The sequence below is a fragment of the Leopardus geoffroyi genome, chromosome B3 (genome assembly GCF_018350155.1).
Source record: "Leopardus geoffroyi isolate Oge1 chromosome B3, O.geoffroyi_Oge1_pat1.0, whole genome shotgun sequence".
NCBI classification, from domain to species: Eukaryota; Metazoa; Chordata; class Mammalia; order Carnivora; family Felidae; genus Leopardus; species Leopardus geoffroyi.
In genome coordinates, this window is record NC_059337.1 from 44702027 (window position 1) to 44712356 (window position 10330).

At 40.3% G+C, this 10330-nt stretch overlaps 1 pseudogene; it reads left to right on the plus strand.

Annotated features, from left to right (window-relative positions):
• The first annotated feature begins 311 nt into the window (after nucleotides 1–311).
• LOC123582163 lies at nucleotides 312–883 on the plus strand (annotated as a pseudogene).
• The last annotated feature ends 9447 nt before the right edge of the window (nucleotides 884–10330 follow it).

Sequence of the window (10330 nt, forward strand, 5' to 3'; positions counted from 1 at the left end):
ATTGATCATTAGTGTATGTCAGGCACTGGGACTTACTAAGATCACTAAAACAGAGTTCTTAGGACCTCAAATTCTGGTGAGGGAGAAAAGTTCTGTTAACTGGCAGTAAGGATACTAAATTACTAAGATATTTAACAATGCAGTGGTTGAAACAGAGAACTCTGAGGGCATGGAGGAGAGACATTTCAACTTGTTCTCAGGGTCTCAGGGAAGCCTTCTTAGAGGAAGTGGGAGTGAGTGTTGCAGTAAAAACGTAGGTCTCATTAAAAAGGGAGCTGAGCTTGGGTGGTGGCGAGTGTGGAGAGTGCACCATGAAGGCGTTAGGCACACTGCAAGAGTACACAGTGGTGGGGTACTGCCTGCCCACACTCAAATGCTGCACTCCTTCTCTCTATCACATGTGAATCTTTGCACCTAATCATGTTGTTGCTAAGTCCTGCTTCTGGTACTTTTTGTCTCCGCTGAAGAAGCTGAAGAAATCTTGAGGGGAAATTGTCTTCTGTGGACAGGTGTTCTAGAAATCCCCTTTGGCATCTGGCTGCATTATGACTCCCTCAGTGGCATCCACAACACATACTGGGAGTACCCAGACCTGACCCCTGCAGGCACTGTTACCTGGTGCTGCCAAGATGGGGCACCTGGCATTGCCCACTGGGCCGTCTCCATCCAGATCTTGAAGATGGAAGAGATTATAGCCAGCAAGTGCTGCCAGCTAGCAGTCAAGCAGTTTGATGACAGTAAGATTAAGTTCCTGCAGCCCCACGTGGGTCCTACGTTGCCAGCACAAGCTATGCTTCACCACCAAGAGGCCCAACACCTTCTTTTAGATTCAGAGCCTCCCTGTCCCCAGGTCTGCCCAAATAAACTTCTTGGGAAAACCAAACCAAACCAAACCAAAATAAAACAAAAAGGAGTCTGTTTTTAGATAGAGGTAAAGGGAAAGAGATTCCTTTCTTTTCTGGGCCCCTTTAAAACACTTGAAATACTTTTGAGTAAGCCCACCAAAGATTTTGAGGTATGTATGTACATGTGTTCCCTGGGATCCAAAAAACCACATTCCCAAATGTAAAAATGGAGTTTTAATTTGCACGATGTGGGCATAGGGAAGCAGGAGGAATACCAGGTTTGGAGAAGAAAATTATGAGTTTAGTTTGGGATGTGTTGAATTGAGATGTTTGTAGGAAGTTCAGGTGAAGATATACAGGCATTGGGCTAAAGATTGGTCATCTGGAGTTCAAGAATGAAACCAGATTAAAGATAGAAATTTAGGAATCCTCATCATTCCAGGAGGCAGTGAAATCAGCGTGCAAGTAGACAGATGAGAAGGCCGAAATTGGAGTCCTGAAAAATATCATCGTTGAGAGGACAAGGAGAGAGAAGGTGCCTTCAGAGGGACTCCTCAAAGAGGAAGGAAGAAAATAAATGGAGTGTGATGTCATAAAATCCTAAGGAACAGAACATTTCAAGAAGAGAGAGGGTTCAGGGTGCCTGGGTGCTTCAGTCAGTTAAGCATCAAACTCTTAATTTCAGCTCAGCTCATGATCTCATGGTCATGAGATTGAGCCCTGCGTTGGACTCCATGCTGAGCGTTGAGACTGCTTAAGATTCTCTCTCCCTCTGCCCCTCCCTGATGTGTGCACGTTCTTTCTCTCTTTAAAAAAAAATAGTCTAGCATGCTATCAAGTTTATAATTTTCAGTGACACATCACATTGGATTTGGCATCAGAGAAGCATTGTCAGCCTTTCTCAGAGCAATTTCAGTGTGTGTGTATGTGTGTGTCAGACTCTCAACTGTAGTAGTGGAAGAATGAATCGAAGTGTACGAGTTGGAGATCACCTTTTATGAGTTGGCCTTTGAAAAATGATAGAGCACTTTTTCTATCAGTTTCTCTGAAGAAGAAGGAGAGATGTAGGAGAGTAGATGGAGAGGGACGCAGTGTTGAGGGAGGAGGTTTTAAGATGGAAGAAGGCCTTAAGATGCTGATTGGTGTGTCTATTAGTAGGGAGGAGGCAACCAGTGGAGCAGGTCTCTAAGGTTCAGGAAGGGTGGTGGAGTCCTGGGCAGAGATGAATTCACCTAAGCAAGAGAAGGAATCCTCTTCTCTTTGGACGGGGAGTACTGAAGAATGGCTGAAGACTAGGATGAATAGTAGGAATTAAGACCCCAGGGTAGTTTTCTGAGTGCTAACCATGTGTCAGGCACTGTGCCATTCACATACATAAAGGAATTATTATAATCACCATTCTGTAGGTGGGGAAAGAGAGGCTCAAAGAAGTCCAGTTAGTGTCGCAAGGCCAGAGTTGGTGTATAGAACTGGGATTTAGAGGCAGTCTAGCTCCAGAGCCTACTCTATGAATACATGTTCTGCTTTATGAGGGAGGCCAGACTAGTGACTCAGGCAAGAATTAAGAAGCTTCGGGAAGTTGTGTCAATAGCTCTGACTCGGATTTCCTTTGTTGCCCTGGTTTGTCCTTCCTCAAGCTGACTATCTCTTTCTACCTAATGAAAATTCACTATGGTCCTTGGAGGTCAAGTAATGTCTATATTTTGATAGTGTGAATATTTGCTACCTCTTCATCCACTATATTTATGTTCTCTGTTATTTTGTGTAGTAGTCAATGTTTATCAAACTGGAGTTTCCATGTAAATTTTAGGGAGTCTATGTCTTAAGGAATTTACATTTTTTGTTTTCCAGAAAATCTTAGGAAATATTAATATAATTATACTTTGAGTCACTGGGATGATCATTTTGTAACTAGCTCTTTTCTCACAACATCAGAACCCATGTTGCATTTGTATGTATAATTGTGTTGGCAGGAAGAACCCAAGTATGTTTATTGATTTGGACTAGTGAGAACAGATTGGAAGCTTAAGGTGTAACTAATTTATCCATACCAAGTGAAAGGCAAATGATTTCACTTAGCAAATATTTAGTAGTTGGTGCTATGGAGAAAATAGATACAGGAAGAAACTAGAATATCAGTCATGCTTTCAGGGAGAGATTACATTTTATTTGAGAAAATCAGACTAACCTAAATGAAACCATTTGACACAGATTTTTAGGGCATAAGTGGGTAAGGTAAAAAAGTGGCAAAAATATGAAGAAAAAAAGAAAAAAAATTTTCTGCCTGAGACCCTGGCCTAGCACTAATAGCCCTGCCTCAGCATTAATGGCCCATTATCTCCACACAACAGTGTTCTAATGGCTCATATTGGGGAGTTGGAGAGTCAGGTACTACACCCATTCCTTATCCTGTTAACCCTTGCCCCTCATCCAGTGGGGTAACAATTGCTGCTAGCTTGAACCCCTTGGAAAAAGATAGAAAACTGTCATCAGCTAAGAAGTGGTTAGTAACTATCCATTAAAGCTCTTGCTATTCTGAAAAAAAAAAAAAGTTTATATGCTTTCATGTTCATTGTGCCTTGGTGAACATGTTACTTTCCCATGACCATAACCAGTGCTGGAGTACATGGGGAATAAAAGTGAACAGAATTGTGAAGGGAGGCAGGGCAAGAGGAAAGATACCTTTTTCTACCAGCAGAGGTTTTAGGAAGAAAGAATTTAAAGAAAGAATTTAAAAAAATTTCTTTAGAAAGAAAAAAATGGCTTAGACTTGAAGACAAGTGATACATTCTATTCCATTCAAAACCCACTACCTACGTCATCACCAAATTCACTATTGGTACCAGTAGGTTGGTTGAGCCTGTGGAGTAGAATGGAAGGTGATTGGGTCTGTAGTCCCAGCTATACTCCTATCCCAGAAGGGGTGAAGAGAAGAGGGCATTAGCTGGGATGCAGGTAATGGGGAAAAACAGTAAGGAGAATGTCACTTGGGCTCCTAAGGACAGTCATGCTGTCCTGCTCTCTCAGGGGCCTGACAAAGTCTCTAAATCTGACCTGAGCAGCAACTCCTTGCACCTTAGAGGGATCAGGGCTGATAAGTTGGGCAGAGGAAGGTCTGGTGGGAAAAAGGGGCTTCAGAGTCCCCATCTTTTACACATTTGATGAGGCACCAACATATATGTGTTGTCAGTATAGGATCAGAGGCATGTTAGAGTTAGCACCACTGTGAGATTCTTCATAGTGCAGACTGCGTTGCTCAGCTTTTCAAGCACCAAACTCACTTCATTTTTCCAGCAGGGATGAGGCTGAGAAATCAATTCACGTGCACAAATTTCAAAGGAGACCGATGCTCAAACTGTAGTGATGATGTATCAACAGTGAGAGAGAGTGACTGGCATCAGCTTTGCATACCAGGCACACTCTGCTTTATGTTTGTACACTCAGGAGGTTATATTAACAGGTTAGAAAGTTGCTAGATGAGTCCCAAGTTTGAGTAGGGGAATTGAACATTCTTGTGCAATAGCTCAAATCACTCTTTTCCAGTCTAAGGATATATGAGTCATAGGAGGCAGTATTGGTTATCTAGACTTAGAGCACAATCTTGTGGACAATAATTTTACTGCAAACTAGAAGCTTTTATCATTTCTTCTTTTCATTGAGATATACTTGGCATATAACTTTGTATTTGGATGTACAACATGATTCAGTATTGGTATATATTGCAAAAATATCACAGTATGTCTAGTTAATAATACCTGTCACTATGCACATAATTACAAATTTTGTTTTTCTTGTGATGAGAGCTTTTAAGATACACTGTCTTAGGTCATATGTTGTAGTTTGTACATCATTTGTCAGTAGTTACTAGATTGATGCAGAGAACCTTTTGGGGAGGCACCTTTGTTTTAGGTTATAAGTTACCACTGAGTGGCCAAAATGAACAAATCAGGAGACTATAGATGCTGGCGAGGATGTGGAGAAACGGGAACCCTTTTGCACTGTTGGTGGGAATGCAAATTGGTGCAGCCGCTCTGGAAAGCAGTGTGGAGGTTCCTCAGAAAATTAAAAACAGACCTACCCTATGATCCAGCAATAGCACTGCTAGGAATTTACCCAAGGGATACAGGAGTACTGATGCATAGGGGCACTTGTACCCCAATGTTTATAGCAGCACTCTCAACAATAGCCAAATTATGGAAAGAGTCTAAATGTCCATCAGCTGATGAATGGATAAAGAGAAATTGTGGTTTATATACACAATGGAATACTACATGGCAATGAGAAAAAATGAAATATGGCCTTTTGTAGCAACGTGGATGGAACTGGAGAGTGTGATGCTAAGTGAAATAAGCCATACAGAGAAAGACAGATACCATATGTTTTCACTCTTATGTGGATCCTGAGAAACTTAACAGAAACCCGTGGGGGAGGGGAAGGAAAAAAAAAAAAAAAGAGGTTAGAGTGGGAGAGAGCGAAAGCATAAGAGACTGTTAAAAACTGAGAACAAACTGAGGGTTGATGGGGGGTGGGAGGGAGGGGAGGGTGGGTGATGGGTATTGAGGAGGGCACCTTTTGGGATGAGCACTGGGTGTTGTATGGAAACCAATTTGACAATAAATTTCATATATTAAAAAAATAATAAAAAATAAAAATAAAAAAAATAAAATAAGTTAAAAAAAATAAATAAAAAGAAAGAAAGAGAAAGAAAGAAAGAAAGAAAGAAAGAAAGAAAGAAAGAAAGAAAGAAAGAAAGAAAAATAAGTTACCTCTGACTGCAGGGACATTCTAAGATGATTTCCATAGATGGCCAATGCACTAAATTGATGTTGAATTTTATTTATTTATTTATTTATTTATTTATTTATTTATTTATTTATTTATTTATTTATATGTTTTATATATGATTCATTGTCAAGTTAGCTAACATACAGAGTGTACACTGTGCTCTTGGCTTTGGGAGTAGATTCCCATGATTCATCACTTACATACAACAGCCAATGCTCATCCCAACAAGTGCCCTCCTCAATGCCCATCACCCATTTTTCCCTCCCCCACCCTCACATCAATCCTCAGCTTGTTCTCTGTATTTGAGTCTCTTATGGTTTGGCTCCTTGTCAGTTTGCAACTATTTTTTTTTTCTTCCCTTCCCTTCCCCATGGTCTTCTGTTAAGTTTCTCAAGTTCCACATATGATACCTGTCTTCTCTGACCGACTTATTTCCCTTAGCATCATATCCTCCATTTCCACCCATATTGTTGCAAATGGCAAGATTTCATTCTTTTTCACTGCCAAGTAGTATTCCATTGTGTGTGTATGTATGTGTGTATACACACACATATTATATATATGTGTATATATATAATATTTATAATATATAAATATATATATTATATTCACACACATACCACATCTTCTTTATCCATTCATCAGTTGATGGACATTTGAGCTCTTTCCTTAATTTGGCTATTGTTGAAAGCACTGCTATAAACATTTGGGTACATATGTCCCTATGAATCAGCACTGCTGTTTCCTTTGGATAAATTCCTAGTAGTGCTATTGCTGGGTCTCAGGGTAATTCTGTTTTTAATTTTTTGAGGAATCTCCACACTGTTTTCCAGAGTGGCTGCACCAGTTTGCATTCCCAGCAACAGTGCAAGAGGGTACCCCTTCTCTACATCCTCGCCAGCATCTATTGTTTCCTGAGTTGTTAATTTTAGTCACTCTGACTGGTGTGAGGTGGTATCTCAGTGGGTTTTGATTTGATGGTGAGCAGTGTTGAGCATCTTCTCATGTGTCTGTTAGCCATCTCTGTGTCTTCTTTGGAAAAGTGTCCATTCATGTCTTTTGCCCATTTCTTCACTGGGTTATTTATTTTTTGCGTGTGGAGTTTGGTAAGTTCTTTATAGATTTTGGATATTAATCCTTTATCCAATATGTTATTTGCAAATATATTCTCCCTTTCCTTTCGTTGCCTTTTAATTTTGTTGATTGTTTCTCTCACTGTGCAGAAGCTTTTTATTTTGTTTTTTTTTTTAATTTTTTTTTCCAACGTTTTTATTTATTTTTGGGACAGAGAGAGACAGAGCATGAACGGGGGAGGGGCAGAGAAAGAGGGAGACACAGAATCGGAAACAGGCTCCAGGCTCTGAGCCATGAGCCCAGAGCCTGACCTGGGGCTCGAACTCACGGACCGCGAGATCGTGACCTGGCTGAAGTCGGACGCCTAACCGACTGCGCCACCCAGGCGCCCCAGCTTTTTATTTTGATGAGGTTGCAGTAGTTCCTTTTTGCTTTTATTCCCCTTGCCTTCAGAGAAGTGTCGAGTAAGAGATTACTGAGGCTAAGGACAAAGAGGTTGTTGCCTGTTTTTTCTTCTAGGATTTTGATGGTTTCCTGCCTCACATTTAGGTCTTTCATCCATTTTGAGTTTATTTTTTTTGTGTGGTGTAAAAAAGTGGTCCAGGTAGGGGCGCCTGGGTGGCGCAGTCGGTTAAGCGTCCGACTTCAGCCAGGTCACGATCTCGCGGTCCGGGAGTTCGAGCCCCGCGTCAGTCTCTGGGCTGATGGCTCAGAGCCTGGAGCCTGTTTCCGATTCTGTATCTCCCTCTCTCTCTGCCCCTCCCCCGTTCATGCTCTGTCTCTCTCTGTCCCAAAAATAAATAAACGTTGAAAAAGTGGTCCAGGTAGATTCTTCTCCATGTTGCTGTCCAGTTCTCCTAATACCATTTGCTAAAGACTGTCTTTTTTCCATTGGATCCTCTTTCCTGCTTTGTCAAAGGTTAGTTGGCTATACGTTTGTGGGTCCATTTCTGGGTTTTCAATTCTGTTCCATTGATCAGTGTGTCTGTTTTTGTGCCAGTGCCATACTGCTGTGATGACTACTGTGTAATACAGCTTGAAGCTTGAAGACTGGAATCATGATGTCTCCAGCTTTGCTTTTCTTTTTCAGAATTGCTTCAGCTATTTGGGGTCTTTGTGGTTCTGTACAGATTTTAGGATTGTTTGCTCTAGCTCTGTGAAAAATGCTGGTGGTATTTTGATAGTGCATTAAATGTATAGATTGCTTTGGGTAGTATAGACACTTTAACAATGTTTGTTTCCAATCCATGAGCATGGAATGTTTTTCCACTTCTTTGTGACCTTTTAAATTTGAAGGTAAGTTATTCTTAATTCTAGGTGTAGTTGCTACAGTATTTTACCCTTTTGTTTCTTACTGATCACAAGAATGACTGTGTTACAAAATAATGGTTGAAAGCTGCTGATTTAGAGATCAGAAACCAGGATGGTGATGGAACCAAAATCATATTCTATGAGGAATGATTCAAGGGCATCTTTAGAATAAAGTGTTCAGCACTAGGTAGGGGATTTCAAATATATGGAGGGCTGTCATATAAAGGGATTAGATTTGCCCCCTAAGACCCCAGGGGTATAACTAGCATCATGGATTAAACCTACAGGACAAACAAAACAAAACAAAACCAAACCTGACTCAGAATAGGGAAAACATTTCTAAGGTGATGTGATAAGATAGAACGATCTCCCTCATTAGGTAGTGACCTCCTCATTGCTGAGACCGTTAGAGCAAGGGCTGAACAACATTTGTTGTGGATGTTGCTGAAGACATTCAAGTTCTGGACTGGACATGCCTTAAAACTCATTTCAACTCTGAAATTCTAAGACTAAAGAAAAAATTGTAAATTAAGCATTTCCTATTATGTATGAACAGCAGAAAGAGTATTAATAACTTCATTAATAACCCATAATGCAAAACTTTAAAATCTTGGGCTTGTAGAGTCCAGCCATGCACTTTACCTTAAAAACTTGGGGCATCTGGGTGGCTCAGTCGGTTCAGCATCCAACTCTTTTTTTTTTTTTTAAATTTTTTTTTCAACGTTTTTTTATTTATTTTTGGGACAGAGAGAGACAGAGCATGAACGGGGGAGGGGCAGAGAGAGAGGGAGTCACAGAATCAGAAAACAGGCTCCAGGCTCTGAGCCATCAGCCCAGAGCCTGACGCAGGGCTCGAACTCACGGACCACAGATCGTGACCTGGCTGAAGTCGGACACTTAACCGACTGCGCCACCCAGGCGCCCCCAGCATCCAACTCTTGATAGAGGCTCCTGTAGTGATCTTACAGTTGTGGGATTAAGCCCGGCGTCGGACTCCATGCTGAGTGGAGCCTACTTGGGATTCTCTCTCTCCCTCAGCCCCTCCCCCACTCATGCTCCCATGCACACACTCTTTGTTCCTCAAAATAAATAAATAAACTTAAAAAAAAAAAAAAAAAAGAACCAAAACTCAAAAGTTGAAAAGGTTTTGGCTTCTAAAGACATTACAAAGGTGGTTGTAGATTATTGATTGTGTTTGAAAAAATTATCCTTGAAAAAGGGAAGTTTTTCAGGAGCCATTGCAATAGAATAAAGGAGTCCTTGAGAATAAAGGGAACTTAAGAATAGAGGAGTCCTTGGAGTTTGTCAAGAGTTTATATTTCGCCCAATACCGAGCTTATGATAAATGATTATTAAAGTAAGGTAGTCATCTATATGCCGTCTACAGATTTAGCATACAAATATCATGGGAATGTAAAAATTTGCTTCCAGAAAAAGTATAGAGAAAGAAAAGGCAAGGGTGTCTGAGGTTGTTTTTCTCTGTGTGGCATTTCCTCTTTACATGTAACGTAGAGAAGTTGTATTGGACCTGCTGAGGCTATTTTAAATTATCTTTGGCAGTGCTTATAGAACACAGTGCTTATAGAACACAGTGCTTATAGTGCTTATAGAACACAAAGAATTATATAATGGGCATGATAGTAATGAATTTTTATCATAAACTTTTCTCTATCCAGGAAGTACCAGTCTCATTGCAATTACTCTAGTCAATGAAATGTATAGGTGCTGAGGTTTTGCCATACCAAAGCACATTTTGGTTAAATGGGAGGTTTTTCTTACCCATAAGAAGTATTTGAGGAAGGATCAATATAGAAGGTCACTGAGTGCTGATGGCTGATGACCACTAAGAAAATTGCTTAGCAGGGTAGGTAGCAAAAGGTTATAAGAGAAAGAGTTTGAAAAATAATTTTCATTTATATCAGTTTTCCATTTCTGTATTCCCACCAGAGTACTGAGAGCATAGTAGGCATTCAATGAATATTTGGGGATGAATGACTTTTAGGATAAGGAAAACTACTCTGAATTTCAGTTACTCCTTTTACTAGGACTGTGTTTGCATGACTGATTGAAAAGTGAACATTTCAGCCATCATCTGGTTGTTAAATATTTAGGCTGCCAAATCATTTATTTGATTGATGCTTATACCTTTAGAATTGACTGACTGCTTTGGCTCAGGGTAGACACAGCATGAGTCATATGCTGCAGTTCTTGTCAATCACTGGTTGCATTTCCACACATAAACAGTTGACTTATGTTAGTCACATCAGTCACAAACATAAATCATCACAGTTCAATAATTGGTACTTGGGCCTTTT